The 6674-nt window shown below is 47.5% G+C and overlaps 1 protein-coding gene across 5 annotated transcripts in view; it reads right to left on the reverse strand.

Annotated features, from left to right (window-relative positions):
* The window catches only part of LUZP1 (leucine zipper protein 1), a 95892-nt gene extending 92153 nt beyond the window's left edge, over window positions 1-3739 (reverse strand). For 2 of the 5 annotated variants that reach the window (XM_009201501.4, XM_017958056.3), the window contains exon 1: window positions 3172-3739. The gene's annotated coding sequence lies outside the window, so the exon portion shown is untranslated. Of the gene's footprint in view, window positions 1-3077; window positions 3137-3171 lie in introns of those variants that run through there. The other 3 variants (XM_017958072.3, XM_017958095.2, XM_017958081.3) reach the window with 3 other exon arrangements.
* Window positions 3740-6674: the final 2935 nt, after the last annotated feature.

A 6674-nucleotide genomic window follows, 5' to 3' on the forward strand; every position in this document is an offset into this window, starting at 1 on the left:
CTTCCTCCTCTTTTTTGTTCTGTTGAACCCTCAGTGAATTGGATCATGCCCACCTACACTGGTGGAGGCAATTTTCTCTACTCAATCTACCAATTCAAATATTAATCTCTCCTAGAAATATTCAGAAATAATGTTTTACCAGCTATCTGGGCATCCCTTAGCCCAGTCAAACTGACACGTAAATTCACCATCACACTGTCCTATGCCCCTTCCACACCTTCCAAAGAATCACAATATGTCACCACCTTGTGTCTACCATGTCTAAACTTGCGCTTTCATTTTCACTCATTATATCGTTCTGCAATTTAATTTTTTACAAGGAGTAGTATTACTGTGTCATCAGAAAAAAGGCAGTAAAGATATACATAAAAAGAAAGCTAACCAAGCTGGAGTTGGCTCACTTTTGTTGGTTTGCAAACAATAAATGATTACCCAGTATGATTGAGGCCAGTGCAAAGTCTGCCAAGAATCATAGAAAGTGAGACTAGGAAGGAATAAAATCGCCCTCAATCCTCCTATCATTCCCCAAATGGCATGATTTTAAGTTCTCTCTATTCCTTTGCTCCCTCATGTTTCAGGGCAACCATTACTACGTGTATTTCATTCACTCACTCATTCATTCATTCATTCATTCCACAAACATTTATAGATCCTTTATTCTGAACCAAGAATCATGCTGGGTAGTTTACATATACTACCTCTTAAAGGTTATAGGGGTCATTATTGCTGCTATCTTGCAGACTGGGAACAAGGCTCAGACAGGTAAAGTCACTTACTGGTCACACATCTAGTAGGATCTAAACCAAGACATGTTCAACATCAAAGCCCAAGTCCAGGAGGAAATGGGCTGTATTCCAAAGCAAATAAGCTATGCACTCAGGCAGCCATTATTGGTTGGGTGGCTTTGGGCAAGTCATTGAACTCTTCTCAGCAGTAGTTTTGCCACCTCTGCAGAATAAGTGTATACCCAGCTATTGCATGTAAGCTAAGTGCTTTGTAAATCGTAACACATAATACAAAGGAAAGGCATCTCAGCTCTTCAGGGACTAGGTCTCACTTATCTTTGGATCTTTTGGTGCTTTCCCTGCTAGTGTTTGCCTCGATTAGTGTTCATCCCTCATTAGTGCATTTAGGACGGTTTTCCTTGTTTGCATCTTATTTCCCCCTCCAGCCTGGGACTTCCTCAACAGCAGGAATGATGCTTATTAATTTCTGATCCCTTTCTGCCCCTAGTACAGTGTCCGGCCTGCATCCCTCCATTCCTTTGCACTTTTATTTATTTCATAAGAAATGGCGGAGTGCCTAACAGGTGCCAGGCACTACACAGACTGTAATACAGCAAAAGTCCCAAGTTTCCTGGACTGGAGGAGTGGAGAAACAGGATAACATTAAATACAATTACTTAATAACAATTCCATTAAGTGCTGCAAAGAATCAGGCGAGATGCCAGAAGGGATTGGGGGATGCGGGGTGGGGACCTAACTCAATTGAGGAGCCGGAGAAGGCTTCCTAGAGGAGGTGGCCTGGAGGCTCAGAGAGGGTGAGGAACATGCTCAAGGTCACACAGCTGGTAAGTGGGAAATTGGGATTTTAACCCAGGAATGCCTGAGTCCAAAGCCCATACTCTACTAGAAAACACTGTCTTTTATTTCCTCCACTTTTTACTTCCTTGACTTTTTTTTTTTTTAGATGCAGTCTTGCTCTGTCGCCCAGGCTGGAGTGCAGTGGTGTGATCTCGGCTCACTGCAACCTCCACCTCCTGGGTTCCAGTGATTTTCGTACCTCAGCCTCCCGAGCAGCCGGGATTATAGGCGTGTGCCACTCCACCCAGTTAATTTTTATATTTTTAGTGGAGATGGGGTTTCACCATGTTGGCCAGGCTGGTCTCAAACTCCTGACCTCAAACGATCTGCCCATCTCAGCCTCCCCAAAAGTGCTGGAATTACAGGCGTGAGCCACCACGGCCCGGCCCCCTACTTCCTTGACTTTTATTTTTGAGAAAGGAGTAAGGCCTGTTCAAATGAATGCACTAAAGCAATATTTTTTCCCAGCTTTTGGGGGATCACAGATTCTTTTGAGAATCTGGTGAAATCCGTGAAACCTCTCTCCAGAATTCCACCTATACAGACAGACCCACAAAATCTTGCATACAATTTCAGGGAGTTCATAGCTATCCTGAGGCCCAGGTTTAGAACTCATTCCATGGAGGACCACCGGACCTTATAGTGAAATTGTCAGAACCGCAGAAAGAGACACCAGGACCCCATAAAGAGCTCAAATCCCCAGAGAGATCTCAAGATCCTATAGAAAGAGTCTCAAGATCCAGTAGAAAGATCTGGGATCCTGTAGAGGCCCCCAAGTTGCTACAGAGTAACAGCTGGGGCTTTGCAGAAATATTCTCAAGAGGTTATAGACATAGAGGAACCTCAACCTCTCATGAAGCTGGAGTCCTCATAGCGGGCTTGGAGGGCTATAATTTTGGGGATTTTTCGATTTTTGAGACAATGTCTGACCTCTGTCGCCCAGGCTGCAATGCAATGACACAATCACCCCTCACCACAGCCTCAAACTCCTGGGCTCAAGCAATCCTCCTGTCTCAGCCTCCAAAGTAGCTGGGACCAGAAGCATGTGCCACCATGTCCAGCTAATTTTTAAATTTTCTGTAAGGATGAGGGGTCTCACTATGTTTCCCAGGCTGGTCTCGAACTCCTGGAATCAAGAGATCCTCCCACGTCGGCCTCCCAAAGGGGTGGGATTACAGGCGTGAGTCACCATGCCCTGCAGAGAGCTATAATTCTTGACCCTTGTTGGATCACTGACACCTTTGGAACTTCGAAGAAAAATGCAACACACACAACATGTTACACAAGGAGTTCACAGACCTCTGAGAGGCCATCGGTAGCCCCTGGGTACAGAACTCCGGTTCTTGAGGTGCTGCAAGAATGTAATCCCCGCCCTCCAAACACCTCAAAAACCTAGAGCAGAACCACAGACGCGAGGCACAAACTTTAGGGTGAAACAGACCCCGAGTTGCATCCCGGCCCTGCCGTTTACTAGCCATGACCTTGAACACTCACCTAGAAACCCTCAGGCCTCAGCATCTCACCAGCCAAAAGAGAGGGCTGGACGCCCTTCCCTCCCCAGCCCGGCCCCCGCGGCTTGCGACCGTACCCGGTGGGGCGCTGACGCTTGACAGGACTCAGCCTCTCTCCCCTTCTGCGCCAGTGAGCCATGAATCCGGCCGCAGCACTTCATGAAATACAAATGGACCGACTGCACCAGGCGTGCGGGAGGCGGGGGAGGGGGCCGGCGCGTTCGCCGTTTGCCGCAGTGACAGCTCCGCGCAGCCAGCCGGCCGCGGGTCTGGGAAGCCGCCGGTGCCGGGCGCGCTCTCGCCTTTCCCACCCACCAGGCAGGGCGTTCCCGCCAGCCGGCTTCCTGCAGCCGAGGGCCGGGGAGGAGGGACGGCGCTGAGGGGCCGCAGGGCCTGGCAGGCCTGGTTCCTGGCTTTCTCTCCGCGTTTCCTGAGCAGGACCGGCCGGGGGATGGGACCCAGAGCAAACCTCCTTCCCCAGGAGCGCAGCCAGGAAATCGCGTCCTTATTAATCAGGTTCCTCCTCTGCGCGCCGAACGGGGCTGGTTTCCGTCCGCGATCGAGTGGGCATGGTGCGACCCACTTATCCCAGAAGGAAGCGGAGAGACGAAATGGCAGCTCCCGACCCCACGACACAGCAAGATTCCAACCCTGTGATGTCAGTGTTAACTCCATCCTACGGATGAGAAAGCTGAGGCTTTGAAAAATGAAGTGACTTATCCAAGGTTGTCATAAAAATACTACTACTAATAAAATAACGTGCTTACTACATACCAGGCACTGTGCTCCAGGTCTATTTTGTCACTGGGTTCTTTAATCTATGAAGATAACTGTTGTTCCTAGTTCATAAATGAGGAAACAGAACCAGAGGCCAAGTGGCAGCTCCAGTGAGGCACAGCTACGAAATAACAGAGCTAGGAATTAAACTCCAGCCTCCTGTTTCCAGAGCTCAGCCTTTCTCCATCCTGCTTCTGCATTTCAGTTGAGTAACCATGACCTTGTCTCATGTGTTTCTGGGTCCTCAGAGCCTTACCGAGAACTTGACACAAAGTAAGTGCTCAGAGGTGACTAAGGGAACATTACATGGAAGTTCACACTTAGAAGGACTGATAGGAGGCATCTGTCCACGTGACCCCTTCTAGCGCCTTCAGCCAAGTGAAAATGTAGCCTCTGCCTGTATACTCGCTATCATGATAAACTCTCCCCCTCCCCACACCCCATCCCATTCCCTTGTTGGACAAATACATTTGGTTTAAATGTAAATGCTCCCCCTTTTTTTTTTTTTTTCTTTTGAGACAGAGTTTTGCCTTGTAGCCCAGGCTGGAGTGCAGTGGCACAATCTTGGCTCACTGCAACCTCCACCTCCCGGGTTCAAGCAATTCTCCTGCCTCAGCCTCCCAAGTAACTGGGATTACAGGCGTGTGCCACCATACCCAACTAATTTTGTATTTTTAGTAGAGACAGGATTTCATTGGTTGATAAGGCTGGTCTCGAACTCCTGACCTCAGGTGATCCACCCACCTCAGCCTCCAAAAGTGCTGGGACTACAGGTGCGAGCTACTGTGCCCGGCCTTAAATGCTCCTTTTTTTTTTTTTTGTCCAAGGTTTCTTGTAAACAAGGCCAGGCCATTTTCCTCCCTGTGGCCACATTACATATTGCATGGTATTCTTAGCCATTCTATAAGGTTAGACCATTCAATAATTTTAAGTTCCTCATAAACTGGGACAAGGTCAGCTGTTCATCAAAGCTGTTCCCCTTCCAAATGTAGAGTTGTTTCTGAGAAAAGCAGCCAGACTACATTTTCCAGCACTCCTTGCTATTAGGAACATAACTAGTGTTCACCAGTGGGATATGGGCAGAGAACATGAATGCCATGTCCTGGCCAAAGTGGTGAAGAAGGATGTAGGCTTTCTCAAAGCTCTTTTCTCTCATCTGCCAATCAGATGTGAACACCAGGGGACCCCTTGGAAGCTACACGTTGGACAGGACAGAGCCTTAGTCAACCTGGGTCTCACTCATCACTTGACTGAGGGGGCCACACATTGAACTAATTTCTATTGTATTTAGGCATTGCGTTTTCAGGATTTATCTATCATAGCAGTTGGCATAACTAGTATGGGACTACCCTGGGCTCACGGTTGTATCCTCCACATGGCAGAGGGCAGTACTGGTTACATGAAAGACGCTCAAAAGACATCTTCAACTGTGTCCAGCTGGCTCAACTGGTCAGAAGCCGTATCTGTTCATCTGATGTCTTACGTCATGTCTTTTCCAAAAAGGGTTTTGAGGTAGTTTCATTGCAGCCTCGAGACCATCTGACTGATAATTAAAGACCAAGAATTCAGGAGTGATAAAAGCCTGGATCAAAGGCCACTGGGGAAAAAGAAAAGAAAGATGAAAAACTGACTAATTAGGGTAGAAATGGTGGGCTGAGTTTTCTAAGGATAGTAACACTGAAGAACAAACAAATCATGGCTCTGAGTTTCCTGGCAGTCAAAGTCAAGAGGGAACCAGGATGAGTTACAAATTGTGTAGGAAGTAGTAAACATGTGATTGAATACACAGACCCTGGAGGCAAATTACGTTGTTTTGAAACCCAACTCTACCACTCACTAGTCACATGACCTTACGCAGTTATTTAATTTCTCTGTGCTTCTGTTGCTTCTTCTGAAAAACAGGATAATATAATAATAAACCCCTTTCTTAGGGTCCCTGGAAGGATTAAATGACTTCAGGCATATTTAGTTCTTTTTTATGGTTCGTTTTGTTTTTTGAGATGGAGTCTCGCTCTGTCGCCCAGGCTGGAGTGCAGTCGTGCAATCTCAGCTCACTGCAACCTCTGCCTGCCAGGTTTAAGCAATTCTCCTGCCTCAGCCTCCTGAGTAGCTGGGATTACAGGCCCCTGCTGCCACGCCTGGCTAATTTTTGTATTTTTAGTAGAGACAGGGTTTCACCATATTGGTCAGGCTGGTCTCGAACTCCTGACCTCAAGTGATTCACCTGCCTCAGCCTCCCAAAGTGCTGGGATTATAGGCATGAGCCACCACACCCGGCCGCATATTTAGTTCTCATAACAGGCCTGTCACATGGTAAATCCTATAGAAGAATTAGCTATTGCTGTGATATGGTTGGAAAAATCAGGCCAATGAATTGGGAGAGACAAATTTTTCCCCGCATTAAATTCTCAGGGAATGTATTACACATGTGACCCTAATGGCATGTCTGATTAAGGAACCATCCGTTGTATTAGGGTCACATGTGTATTACATTCCCTGAGAATTTTTTTTTTTTTTTGAGACGGAGTCTTGCTCTGTCGCCCAGGCTGGAGTACAGTGGCACGATCTCGGCTCACTCCAACCTCCACTTCCCAGGTTCAAGCAATTCTCCTGCCTCAGCCTCCTGAGTAGCTGGGACTACAGGCGCCTGCCACCACGCCCAGCTAATTTTTGTATTTTTAGTAGAGACAGGGTTTCACCATTTTGGCCAGGGTGATCTTGAACTCCTGACCTCGTGATCCGCCCGCCTTGACCTCCCAAAGGTTGTTTCTCTTATTTTTGGTCCAGACAAACCTTGGCATTC

This window comes from Papio anubis, chromosome 1 (assembly GCF_008728515.1).
Source record: "Papio anubis isolate 15944 chromosome 1, Panubis1.0, whole genome shotgun sequence".
Taxonomy (NCBI): Eukaryota; Metazoa; Chordata; class Mammalia; order Primates; family Cercopithecidae; genus Papio; species Papio anubis.